Source organism: Nipponia nippon, unplaced genomic scaffold (assembly GCF_047370975.1).
Source record: "Nipponia nippon isolate SJK-2023a ecotype South Korea unplaced genomic scaffold, ASM4737097v1 scaffold_5, whole genome shotgun sequence".
Lineage (NCBI taxonomy): Eukaryota > Metazoa > Chordata > Aves > Pelecaniformes > Threskiornithidae > Nipponia > Nipponia nippon.
Genome location: NW_028262369.1, coordinates 6,366,887 through 6,381,139, shown reverse-complemented (window position 1 = coordinate 6,381,139; position 14,253 = coordinate 6,366,887). Strand labels below are relative to the sequence as shown.

The 14,253-nt window shown below is 35.8% G+C and overlaps 1 protein-coding gene across 26 annotated transcripts in view; it reads left to right on the top strand.

The window, feature by feature from the left end:
* RBFOX1 (RNA binding fox-1 homolog 1) overlaps nucleotides 1-14,253 on the top strand; it is a 1,359,349-nt gene that overhangs the window by 807,652 nt on the left and 537,444 nt on the right. The window contains exon 3 of one of the 26 annotated variants that reach the window (XM_087731009.1): nucleotides 1,299-1,343. The exons of 24 other annotated variants lie outside the window; for them this stretch is intronic. The gene's annotated coding sequence lies outside the window, so the exon portion shown is untranslated. Of the gene's footprint in view, nucleotides 1-1,298; nucleotides 1,344-14,253 lie in introns of those variants that run through there. One more of the 26 variants, XM_087731005.1, reaches the window with a different exon arrangement.

The window sequence follows — 14,253 nt, the reverse complement described above, 5'->3', positions numbered from 1 at the left end:
GCTAATGCAAAAAAACATACAGTACAAATAATAAAATTGTGATTGAACGTCCATTGCAAACATATTAATAGAATAGCAAATAAAGGAAAAAGATCATCATGCAGGCTTTTTTTTTTTTTGACACCTTTTTCAGTTTTACTGGAAAAATCAGCTTTGAAGTGATGCACAGTAAAGTGCCTGTAAAATGTATTCCACATATAAAATACCAAGTACTTGCAAATGCAAATAACTTCAATCTTAAATTATGGGGAAGTAGAAAATTACTATTTAGTGGAAAATTTTAGTAGAAATGTTTAGAAATCGATGGTTGATTTTGAGACTTCGGGAGAAGCAAAGGGAGTTCTTTATAACAAATTAAAATAAACTTGACCATTGTTCAGTTAGAATGTATAGCAGAATCACTATATGTAATAGAGGATGGCAACCCTCACCCAAACCTTCAGAAATTAAAATCAGATTTTTAAGCTGCTACTGAAACTATAGTTACTTCTGAGCTTTTTCCTTTTACCTGTCTGTAGTGATTATTCATATCGTGGGTAAATCAAGACAAAGTTATGGTTGAGTTAGCTACAGATGTCATTATCTACCCTGGAATATCTTGTGTCATTATTATATATTTCTATACTTACATTCAGGACTAGAAAAAATTTGTGGAGTCCGAATACATTTTCGTCTTTGAGATTCATGTTTGAATTTAAAGAAGAAGTAGGAGAGAGTCTTAGAAATAATCAGAACCCAATGGTCATCTTCATTAATTGACTGCTTCTATTTCTTTTTCCTGTTTTAGTCTAGTTTCATAAGAAACTAAGCTTATGTGATTCCACAGCCTGACCCGCTGGTTGTCCAATATGTTCATATGAAATTTTAATCTGGAATGTATGCCTGTGTGAAATCTTTTGTATGTCGTTTATTTTCACTTTATAGAAAGACTTTTGCTCTGTTAACATTGCTGCTGAATAGTTGTGGGCATGGTATTCATGTTTATTGATGTTATATGCCTGTATTTGCAGGACATTGCCTTCATTTTTTGTGGTAAATATAAATAATGTGTCTCTTAATATGAGCAGAGCACATTTTGCTCATTTAGCCATGTGCTTACGTGGTGTTTGGACATAACTTAGTGAAGAGCATTATTTAAAAGGATCGTCGCAATTTTCTAACTGTTGTGGAAGCAGGAGAAGAAAATAAAATAAAATAAAGGAAAAATGCATTTAGTTAAACGTAGTTGCATTAAATGCTGTATTTAAGAGACACTAGCTCAGATCTCTACAGAAGTGTTTTGTTTTTTTTCCCTACAGGATGAAAATGTAGCACTCAGGAAACATGGATAATGCAGCTATCAAGTAAGATAGAAAATAGTAGCAAATGAAACAAAATCCCCCTTTAAAGTCCCAAGACAAAGTCATAATCCTTCTGGATAGATCCTAATAGATTTGAGTTCTCTATAAAAGTCCATAAAAGGGAAAAGGGAATGATTTCAGAATTATTTTGTATCCTAACAGTTTCCCAAAATAGAGGCTCTGGATGATAACTTTGTATTAGCAAATGTTTTTTTCCGGAGTAGAAGTTTACTTATCCCTCAGTCTCTTAGGAAGGACTGTTCTGCTCCATTCTGTGACAATGGGGCTATGGAGGAAGGAATGGCAGGAGCTGATTCTAGACCTAGATGTTCATCCTTGATCCTAGAGATTGCTGAACTTCCCAGTCTATCTACATAGTAGAACTGTCATCCGTTAGAGGGACAGCACATGCCTCAGATAACTCAGAGAGGTGAGAGAAAACTTTAGGTGAGAGAGGATAGCAGTTCCTCCAGAGTCTTCACCACACTTTTTGCATGATGAGGATGGGCTGAGTGTGTTCAGACAACACACTCCTTAGAAACTTCTGCTGGTTCCCTTGGATCTGAGGCCTTAATTGTCCAGCTGCCCATATGACAGCACAGCCACATAGTCTACAATGTGATATAGGTGGTATTATGTGTCTTGACTGATTATAAGTGGTATTATGTGTGCTGGCTGATAATAGTCCTAGCATGCAAGGTACATTTATCTGCCTGATAGCCCTCAAGCAGCTCAACAGTTTTATGTTGCCTCCCAAAAACTAAAAATGATTCTGAAGGTTCTGGAAGATGTTCTGCTAGTATATAACCACAGAGGAATTTGATGCTTTGATTTGGGTGAGAGGGAGAGTGTTAGACTTGGTGATCTGCAGAGATCCTTCTAATCTAAATTATTCTATAGTTCTACGTACGGCATTTTGAGCAGCATGCACATATTATGTTTCATGTGAACTTTGAAAAGCATCTTTAACATTGAACTATCTTTCTCTCTTAATACAAACTCCAATAGTCCAAAGCTGTTGTCCAATCCTACTTTGAAAACCAAATGCCTTAAATGTGTTTGAGCCTATGGGATTGTCTGCCTAACACACCAGAATATAATGCAAGAGATCCCTGACCCGCAGGAACAGAGCTGGTTTTGGAGCACAGGTGCATCAGGGCAGCACTGTGCCTGAGGTCATAAGCTGTACGGAGAGGTAGGGCTACTTAGTTCAGGTGCAGTCTCATGTCGGCCGAACAATTCTGTATTTAAGGCACGGAGCACTGTCTCCTCATGGTGCTGTGGAGGATACATTGGTTTGGTCAGAGCTATCTTGTGGCTCTTCCTATGCTGGGATTCATGGTGAAATGAAGATATGCCCAAAATCTTTTCTGTTTTTCTTCAGTGGTTCAGAGTGATCATTCCAGCTAGAGATGGATACCTTATTGTCATTAGTGTATGAGCAGCACAACCAATCTGAAGTAAGTGCTAGACATCTTTCTCAGTGCTCTCCTGGAAGCTTCTCAGATAGTCTGAAAGCACTGTAACAGAACCAGAATAAACAAAAGTACACAATTACACTGTACTGTTTGTTCTGTTTGGTTGGTTGGGGTTTTTTTGCTATTTGTACCCAAATTCAGTTAATATTTATGTAATCTGGCTGTGGCAGACCCTGCAGAGTTACAGTGTACTTTCATACTTACATCGCTGTTAATCCATGAAAAAGCTAATGAGGCTGATCTTTTGGGGAAAAATCTAAATGTGAATTTTAGTAATTAGCAATGCTAATTCTATGCAAATAGATATTATGATAGATTTATCTAATACTGTACAGTGTGTTTATGGTGCAACCTGACTTCCAAACTTTCTGTCTGATTTTGTACAGTTTCGATCGAGCTATCTCCATAGCAAAAACTTGGCATAGGTATCATATAATGGTTTATTTTTTTACTATCTGCACACAAGATTATGTATGAGAAGTATGCAGCAAGTTCCAAGAGGTCTTAGAAATTTTTATGAGTTAAAAAACAGAGATGTGTAGTGGGAAGTCAAAAGTTCTGAGTATTTTTCCCAGTACTAGGCACTGGGAAAAGCAGTAAGTTATCAGGAAATTGGTGGTCTTTCTGAAATAACATCACTTATTTCAAAAGTTTCCTTGTCTTTGCAAACCAAAACCAGAATGTTTCGTAGCTGTAACAAATGTGGTAAGAAATGCTACATGTATGCTGTGCTTTTCTAATGAAGCTTACCTCGGTGCAGGAGCGGAGACCATTCACCCCCTAGGCAATTAACATTCCACTCAAGGTTTCACCCTGGTGTAACAGAAGGTTGAATTTTGATCTGTGTCTGTAATGATGTGATAAAGTGACTCACTTTCCTCAAAGGTCCATAGGTATTATGTCCTACATGCAGTAGTGAATGTTACCTGTAATGAATTGGAATATGGTATCAAATAATTAGAGCTACAGAGTCAGAAATCAGAATAACAGAACAATGTTTGGCCGACAAGCCCATAGATAACATTTTAGTGGCACGTTAATAGTGATAAAAGTCATTAACAATCATGTATACAAAGCTGGTTAAATATATCTACTGCAAATACTTAATTCAGAAAATAAGTGTACAAATTGACTATGAGCGTCATGCAAAAACCATTTGAGATTGGATTCCTATTGTTATCTGGTTTGTTTTGTGTGCTTCTCTAATTTGAGTCCATGCAGGGCATAGAACCCACAGTGCTTGCTTTCCAGTTCTTTCTATCTGTCACAAGACTGGGTACTTAAAGGGAAAAAGGCTCAGTTATCATTCAGGAGAATATAGAGGAAAAGCTTTCAGTATTGTTCAAAGCCACATTCTTTCAAATTTCTGCATCTGGATTCAATCCCATTGATTCCATTGACGGGTCATTTGCATGGGCTTATAACAAGTTTGAGCCCTGATTTTAACATACATGTTTATGTCTCTTCAGCAGGAAGATATGCCAGGGGAGGTTTAGGTTGGACATTATGAAAAGATTCTTCACCCAAAGGGTGTGGAGCGCTGGAACAAGCTCCCCCAGGAGGTAGTCACGGCGCCGAGCCTGACAACATTTAAGAAGCATTTGGACAATGTCCTCAGACATATGGGGTGAATTTTGGGGTTGTCCTATGCAGGGACAGGAGGTGGACTTGAAGATTCTTGGGGGTCCCTTCCAACTCAGGACATTCTATGATTCTATGTATGTGTAAGGCCCTGATTTCTTTTGTAAATATATAAATGTTTAATACTATTGCTGATTATTAGGCAGGGGAGTGAAGAACAACATCCAGTGTTTATTGCTTTAGCTAAACATGTATCTCTCAAAACGTCAACCATGCTAACTCTGAAGTTGCACTACCTGAATGAACTTAATTATGTTTATTTAATGTGAAACATGAAACCTGTTGATGTATTTTCAGTTTTAAAAGCTGACAAGAAGAAGGAGTTTTCATAACAAACTTCAGTTTATGATTTGCAGTGTCTTTGCTGAGATGGAAAGTTCATCCTGTTTACTGGTAGCAAACCCAGTCTTTTACAGGTGAATGTAAAACTTTCAAACATTAAGAACTTCATAGCTTTGAAATGTTTAAGTAGTTTTGACTGATTTCTCAGGTGCCTTGCTTGTAGACAGAAAATTAGTCTGATTTTCAAGTGTAAGTTTATAGATCATCTATCAGTATGGTCATCAGTAATGATATTTGTTTTCGGTTAAAGGTATTTCAAATTAAATCTTCTGACTCATCCATCTAATACTCTTCTAAAACTCTGATGCAATGATCATTAAATTGAGACATTTCCCTTTGTAATAACCAACAAGTAACTGCTGCTCTGAGCTCTAAGAGAGTTGTACAATCTTTTAACTAGCTTTTATTTTGGCCTTCTTTCTAATTTGCTAAAATGTTGCAACATAAAAAAATTCTCTAAACCTCAACTCTTGCATGAATGAATGTAAAAGATTTTTTATGGTCATGTTTCTGTGCTGCCAGAAATTTCTCCTGAAAGGCATTATGTCTGTATGTATAAATATAATTGTGGTTTTGATAACATTGCAGCTGCAGCAAAGTCGGTGACATACTCTTGACCTTAAAAATGAGTGATCCAATCAGAGTCTGATTCATCCTTTTGGGTCTTGTGCTCAATGAGGGTTTTACAAGTAAATGTAAGAAAGAAAAAGCGTCTTGTCTGGTTTCCCTTCATTTGCATGAGACTAATTACTGTAAGTATGGTAAAAGTTATGTCCTATTCCCTCCTCAGTTTGCACCGAGTGGTCAGCAAATTGTGGTCCTGTAAACTGCGAGTCTTTATCTGATGTCCTTCTAATTGACTTCATAATACCCCAATTATGAAAGTGCATCAGGCATTCAGAAAAATGGAAGCATGCTTCTTATGTTCACAGTTTTAACAATTTATGAACCTATCCCACAATTTCTGAGTGCAGTGTGACCATACCTTAATCTGGTCCTTAAGAGAATACCCAGTGTATTTCCAGTAAAATATATATATGGGAATTTAGATTATTAGGTTTTACACAAGTTGGCATGGCTGTTCAGTGTCTTCAGTGGAAATTAATTTCTTCTAGGTATATAGCAATAGGAGTGAAATGAGTATATAACTATTTCTTTTAAAATTAAAGGTTGTCTATTTGCATGAAATTATATTTTTTGTGTGTATGTTCTACTAAGTTCACCACTACATGTCTGCTGAACATAGTGGAGTTACTACTAGTATAAATTTAGGCAGCAGATGGAAAAAAAAAAGGGGAATATGGCAGAGATATAATTGAGAAAGCCCTAGTTTTTGACTGATATAATAAAAGCTGATTTTGGACTTGAAGAAGCTTTATTAGTTTTACATGAGCTGGAAAACATGCTGCAGCTTGGGGCATTGATGTTTAAACTCTGTTTTCAACCTGAGAGATGAGAAATACAGAATGCTATGGTCATAGAGAAGCACTTCAATTGAACGTTGTGGGTTTTATTCTACACTCTATATGCTATGTTTATCATTACTGTTATCTGCTTTTCTACTTCTGAGGTTTTCTTTCTGATGCTATTTTGCTCATGTAACTTTAATGGACAACAGCAAACTGTAACACTGTTATGTGAATGTTTTTGCAACCAATGCACTTTTTTTTTTGGAATGGAATATTAGGCTTTTGTATTGGAAAAGCTTGATTTTTAATATCTGGTTTTCAGTACTCTCTGGTGAATTCATACCTCTGTTTTGAGTAATCCTTGAAACTTTTGCTCCTACATGAGTGTTTCAACTCTGAATATTGCATTCTATTGAAACAGCAGTGCACAAGAGTCTCAAATTTCCATTGTTCTTGCGCCACCATGGGTTTGCGCACATCTCCTAATCCATAGTCTGCAGTCTCCTGAAGGGAGACATAGAAGGCAATTTGCACTAGAAATTGTGTGTGTTGTCACATGCAGAAAAGCTAGCCTAAACTGTTAATATTGTGAACAGTTGTGACAATACAAGCTATGAGTTGATTTCTGGTATGATTGTTTGGGGTCTCTCACAAAGAGCATCAGTCTAAGCCAAAGATGGTAAGTAAAGGGAAACAAATATAGTGGACATAATGTTTTCAAATACTGAAAATATTCAACAATTTTTATTTTTGAGTGAGAAGGTGTGTCCCAAGAATATTCAAAACTCTGTAAGGTGTGGTAATCGCCTATACCTTCATGTCTTTTACATCACCAGAATATTAATGCAGGCATTTTTCAGCCTGGTGTTATGGGTGTTACTTAGGTATGATTGGTTTCAGTTTTCTCTTTTTTATTTTATGCATATATCAATGAATGTTTATTTATTTTATCTACTATTGGTTAGGTGCTCTGTATATAATATTTGGAGAACCATTTTTTGTGCTAATCCAATCATTTATAGTAGGTATATTAACAATTTCATTCCAGTGTGGGGTTGGTTTTTTTAATGTGATAAGGCTTACCTATAGAAATAAGACTAAGAACTCTGATTCCATTGCCCCTTCCTTGGATAAATATAGCAGCCCAATTAAAGTGTATAAGAAATGTGGGATCACTTATGAATCAACCTTCTATTTTGTTTCATTATTGTTAGTTCCAGGTATCTCCATAAAGCATTTTTCTTAATCACAGTAAATAAACCTACCTCTTGAAGGGTCATAAAATATGAGAAAGAAGAAATAAAGCAGCACAATACATGAGCACCATGCAATCGCTCCTTGCAAAACATCATCTAACTACTTCAAGGAAATCACTACTTACTACTGTGAAGAACTATGAGTTGACTAATAAGTCAGCACGTCTGTAAGGCAATGAAAGCTTCTTGAAAAAGTCACCTGCAAAGTTGTCTTTTTATGTAGATTTTGCATAATAGATTATTTAAAATTCAGCTGTAAATTATACTTCCATCAGATTTCACATAGATTTCCCTACTACCACACGCACAGAATAAATACTGCAAAGACAGAAACTATACCACAGAGCTTGCAAGTTATTTTGCTCAGGATCATTTTTATTTTAATAAGAATGTGTATTAGAAATTTACTACGCTACAAGAATAGCTTTATGTGAAATCTTGTGAATTTGGAATATTACTGTAAGATAAATTACTTTTAAATTGAATTTCTAGAATGCAATTGATTGTGTTTGCTTGGGATGAATAAGGAATTATCCACACATATCTAAAACTTAGATATGCTGCTTCTGAGCAAGTCGGAGAATAATTTAGGAATACTTATGATAAAGTGCAGTGTATTTCACATTGCCTTAGATTACTTGAGAAACAGAAAAGCAATGTTTTGGTAAAGTGTATCTTTAAACCATCTTTTATAGGTAAGGTAAAGGTTGAATTTTCAATTTATTAAAAGCAGAAGTATCAAAAACTTCTACCTTCATCTCTGAGACTATTTTCTTCTTGAAATCTTTGCATATTTTTAAAAGACTTTTTTATTTGTTGCAGGTTGTTGGTTTTTTCCATAGACAGCATAGATTTACATTTTCTATATTCCTTAGAACGTTGCTCCAGCGTATGCTATTGACCAGCATTGTCCAATGATTATGAAAAACAAAAGGATCATAAGACATAAAAATGGATAGATGGCTTGATTTTATTCTGGCTTTCAACTTGCTTAGCTATAAAAGCTTTTCTCCATTTGTCAACAAGGAAATCATTCTTGTGAATTCTGCAGTGGCAGACCTTAGTAACAAGTAAAATCCATCCAGGAGGGGCTCTCTTTATTAGCTGCTAATTTACAGTGAAAATACATTGTTTATTAGTCATGACTAAGTTGTAACCTCACATGGTGTTACTCACTTGTTTTGATTGCAAAGGAATCCACTGCTTTCTGAATGACAAGTTACCAATGAATATCTTGCTTATGAAGCAGAAATTTACTTCTTCATCTAATGAGTGAAGAAAGAAACTCAAATGAATACAATAAACAGGATTTTCTGAAAAAAAAAAAAAAAAGCATCACAGTTGGATTTGATTTGAAAAGAGCAATAGCAGGCATATGTCATGTGTCATTATAGGAGAGAACTGGCGACAGTATTATTCATTATGTGGTTTCAGAGTGCCCTAAATTGGAGTATAAGATTATTGGAAGTGGATGATTTCCCCAGATTACTGCTTAATAGTGACTAAAGGGCCCACATTACTCATATTTGCAATGAAAATAATGCCAAAAAAACAGCAGTAGTTGACTGGAATGAAATGTGGAGCCCTCAGGGTTTTAGCTTGAGATGCAGCTTAATTGTGTGTCTCTTGCTTAATACAAATGTCCCTGAGTCTCTGAGGCTGGTATGCTTTCAGCACTTGCAAATTGATCCAGCAGTTTCCAAAGTATTTACTGCTTTTTTTCTTCACTGCTTTCTAAACAAATTATTGTAATGACTTCACAGACTAAAGCAGGTTTCCCTGTTTCTGACTGTGTATCATTACCACATGCAATATTCTTTCAGCTTTCTGGCAGCTTTTGGTTATTTGCTTTATCTGCTTAATCTTCTATAATGGCATGGTTGGAAGAGGGTTAGGGTCTGAATTGTCATGAATGAAACCTTCCTTTTGCACTTCTAGAAAAATGGACACGTAAGAATGACCCAGCTGGGACTAGTGTCCTTTTGCTGTAATACAACTGATCTGTTGGTTGCTCTTGTAAATGAAACATAAGTGTTGTGAATTACTTTTAAACAAAAGCAATTAGTATTTTCAAGAAGATTTACTAAAGTACTTTTAGGAATAATTTAAACTGTGAAATTTCTTATACTTTTAGGGGCACATGTTAGCCCTACTTTGGATAATATTTTGCTAAATTGGTTGTAGGGTATGCATAGAACATTTTTGTAGAACAACTAAACTAGAAACAACCTGAAATTTACACAAATTTGAAAAAAAATCATGTATTTCTTTCATGGTATTTAGAATTTCTCTGCCTCATCCCATGAGATGAAGCAAAAACGTTGCATTACCTTGAAAATAAAATCCTTTTATTGTGTGGAGGTGCTGGCTGTAGTGCAGAAGAATGAGTTTTAATTCAGTGCTATGTTGAATTCCTGGTATGCCAAACTCAGAAAAGACTTTTAACCACTGCGCTTCTATTCCCTGCTCATAAAATGGAACAAAAGTTCCTTCTTTTTGCCTATTGAAAATGTAAGGTGTAAGTAGTAAAGACTAACTTTTACGTAGAAAATGCCTTGGGAAAGGACCTCAAGAAGTCATCCTGTCTATCTACTTTAAAAAGCAAGGCATGGAACTAAAGGATTTAAATGTTCTATTGCAAACAGGGAGATAAGCAATGGAAGAAATTATTCCTATGTTGACTCCATGGCTGACTCAGTTAGAGACTAACTAGGATTAATTGGTAGAATCTATAAATAGTAGCTGATTAGAAACAAGATCGTCAATGTGTATTCAAAATAAACTGAACTGTTACACCTTCTGAGTTTCACTGATCCCTGAGTAGTATGTCTCTTAATGTTGATCTTGTGGCTGTGTTCTTCAAAGAGAAAATTATTGATGAGGATTTTTAATTGTTTTTATTTCCTTTAGCTTAGAAGATTAAATAGCTGTCTTATAGTGCTCAGCAAAATTTCCCATGAACATTTATAACTTTTGTAGATCAGTCTTTTTTTAATATTTGTTAGAGACATTGCTGCCTGAATTCAGCCACTTACACAAATGAAGTTATTTGTTACGTTGTATTAACTGCAAATTTCTACCTTTCAGAAATTACTTCTGCAGTTCATATTTCTGCAATACAATAAAATATTAACTGTGCAACAAGAAGCATGATACTGGGGAATCCCTGAGGTGTTATGCAATTAATACAATGCATGAATATCAGTAAAGGTGTCTGGGGTGATTTGGTATGATCATTTTTAATATATAGGACAAATTCAAGATGAAGAATAAAATTGATCTAGTTCGTGCTGAGGTGAGAACTCAAAATTTGCAAACAAAATTTTTCTAGAAGGAAAAAACCTGTGTGACATTCTGAAAAGCAGAAGGAAATTCTTTTTATAGTAGTTAGGGCAAACACACATGAACGATCACATAATAAGATTTTTTTGTGATCGTTGTTTATATCTCATAAATTTTTGAGATCGGAGACGAAAGGTACATTCCATCTTTCTGTGTAAAACCCCACTGAAATGATTATATTCCTTCCATTTCCATGCAGCAAAAATTCATTTTTTCCGGGTGATTTTTTTCACCTGTATAGTCTAATATTGTTCTTCCACCTCTTGGGGAAAGAAAGGACATCATTGGTTATATTATGTTTTCCCTAAATCAAAAAATACTTTCACTGTATCAGATTACAGGTGAAGAAGTGGGAAAACCTGGTTCTTCAGCAGGGGTTTAGCTAGATACAGAGTTTGGTCTGACAGAGCTTGTGTAACATCATTACCTGCCATATGGGACGTGTTCAGGAGAAGATGACTTCTGTTGTGTCCCGACCTTACAGGTTAGACTAGCTGGCTGTGATAGACTTTTACTGGCCGCGAAATCTCCAGATCCAACTCCCCCCCTTCAGTCCTCGCTTTCATTGGCTCTGGGGAATGTTGCATTGCTCTCGACATCCTGAGAATACTTGCAGCTCTGCATTAAGACAACATTTTTTTCAAAGTACACACAAAGAATGTATATCTCCAGCTCTCTTAAGACGGAATGTATTTCTCCATTCTGTTTGCTTCAGTAAGGGCAAGGGGGTTTGTTGCTTTTTATTGTCTCTGAAGCATCAAAGAATAGACCCAGCTAGGAATAGAGAAGCATGAAAATACCTCGGGTGTCTAGCTGCTATGTCTTCTTCATATGCCAGTGTTAATAACAGTTGACCAAATATAGGTCAGGAATGTATTTTTTTCTCAGATCATCTGGGACCTTTACTTTTTCTTTGGGTCTTGTCTGCAGCAAAGAAAATAGTTTGTCCTCTGGTATCAGCTGGACGTGTATCATATAATCAGCTCCCTGCCATTTTGGGAATGGTGTTTGTTATTTGCCCTGCTCTGGTCTCTGCCTTTTAACTTTCTTCCGCCTCTTCTCCTGCCCTCTCTAAGGTATATTGGGACTGATTTAATGGCCTGTGGACTGGATGTCAGACCGGATGATTTGGTCCCTTCTGTCTTTGATTCCTGTGACAGCTCTGAAGTATAGGTGTTCTAAATGTGACTCGGCTAGTTAGTTACTGTCACAAAAATCACTTATGTGCCTTGTGCCTCAGTATTCCCATCTGGAAAACTTGGATATTATTTAGCAGCTTCAGACATCATACATATTACATATTTGGAAAAAAAAAATGAAAGTTTAATCTAATTAAAATACTCATCTCGAGAAAACAAACAATTTGGACTTGATCTTCCACATATTAGAGCAAGACTGGAACTCAGACCAGATATTAATTGCTATTCAAATGTTACACATTTTTTGTTGAGTGATAAGATACCATTAATCTGTACAGTTGCACAGTCAGTTGGCTCATTCTTGTAATATTCTTCTGTTATTCCTTTTCATGCCCAAAAGCTGTGGTGCTTTACCCATTACAGTTTCTGTAAGCTTCATGCTGTTAACGTTCATATCTATGAAATACTGTGTCCCAAGATGCAAAGTATGCGAGGGAATACTAATTGAAATTACTGTATTTATTTCTCTCTGAGGAAAAGGATCAATGTAGTATAATAGTGTTTCTCAGGGCTAGAGATCTTGGAATTCACATTCATAATAACAGCAGTCTACTTTTTGCTAAAGATAATAGACAGTACTTTGCTAGGAGCAGTATCTTTAATGTCTATTCTGTTGTATGAAGCCAAAGCCTAAGGCAGTTAGATAATGCGTATCCATATTAATAGTGACAAAACTTTTATAACATTCAGGGAGTAAATATTCCCCACTTCTGTGTTAATCCGGAAACAGAGCACCATGATTGTTGGATATAAAACCAAGTGGAGAAGTATCTGCTTCTCTGTAGGTGGAATCTTTGAAAATAGAAACGACGAGACAGCATCAAATAGGCAAGCCAGCAGTGCAGTGTGTGCATGGAGCTGTGCAAAAGGAAGTTCGTCTCTTTTTTTTTCACACACTACCTGCACCTCTGAGAATAATTGTAAAACCTCAATTGTATATATCTCTGGAAAGAATCTGTACTTTCCCTCTATTTTCCACAAAAATATAGTTAATCTGTATTTCAAGTTCACAGTAGGAGGTTTCTGCCTAGTCTTTGCATAACCTTTGCATGCACAATATTCTCAATGCTTATTTATTCTGTTGGCCAAAAAATAAACCTTTTCAAGGAACTAGAAACTTGGATTCTTTCCCTAACTAATACTGTATCCCTCTCATTGTTGTCTACGTTTATCGGTATGTCACTTTAATGAAGTAGTGAGCTTGGTTTGTCATAAAAGGAGACACACCTCTGAAGAGCTTTATTTTCATTTCAGAGAGCTGTGCCACTGTACACTTAGTGTAGTTGTAAGCTAAAGGCTTAATCACTTAATTATGTCCCCATTAATAGCTGCTTATGATGATAATAACTTTTTTTGAGTTTTATTCCTCCTGGAAAGTACAGTATACACTGATATGCTTCTGCACTCAATCGGACTGTCACTGTAGCATATAAATGGTGCTTTTTATGGCAGGGCATGGAAGATGGGCCAGCTGAAAGGAAAGCAGCTCTTTTGCTCATGCACATAGATTTTAGACTGAGGAATGAAATCATGTCCTAATGATGTTTAGTTAAGCTCTAATAACGATCTTGATGTGATCTGTTGTGGCCACCGTATTGGCTTGAATGTTTTATTATTTGTAGAACACTTCAAATCTAATTCTTAGTTTAAATTTATGTGATATTACATAATCAAAGATACAGCCCGAAGTGGCGTTTATTTGCATGTCTGTATGTGTTTGGTGCAGAGCTATGCCCGCTGATGGTAACAAAATAATTGCTAAAAGTTTTGGGAATATATTTTAGCAATACGCAATATCTATTTACATGTTTTAATGCAGTTAAACCACATAAATGCAGTTAAACCACATAAAATAATGTGGGTTTTATTTAAGAAATCTCTTAGATATTTTTTGAATGAGACTTTGTCTAGAAAATTGCAATCACAAATGCTTCTCTATTCTCTAAGAAAATCTGTTCATTTGAAAGAGAATATGAAGTACTCCAAATGAAAGGATTTTAAATAATTATTCTAAATATTCCACGCAGCTGAAGCCCTGAGATGATGTTTCTCCCACCTCAGCAAACTGCCTACTCATGTTAAGCACCCTGGATTAAAAGCATCCGTATTGCACAGATTGAGGTGACAGGTGTGATACTACCAACACTTTTCTTTCTAGGACTAAAGTTGCTATCACTCTAAAAGGCCAAAGTTATTAAAAAGAACAGACATTTCTGTTTTTCATCCACAACAGATAATTGGGCGTA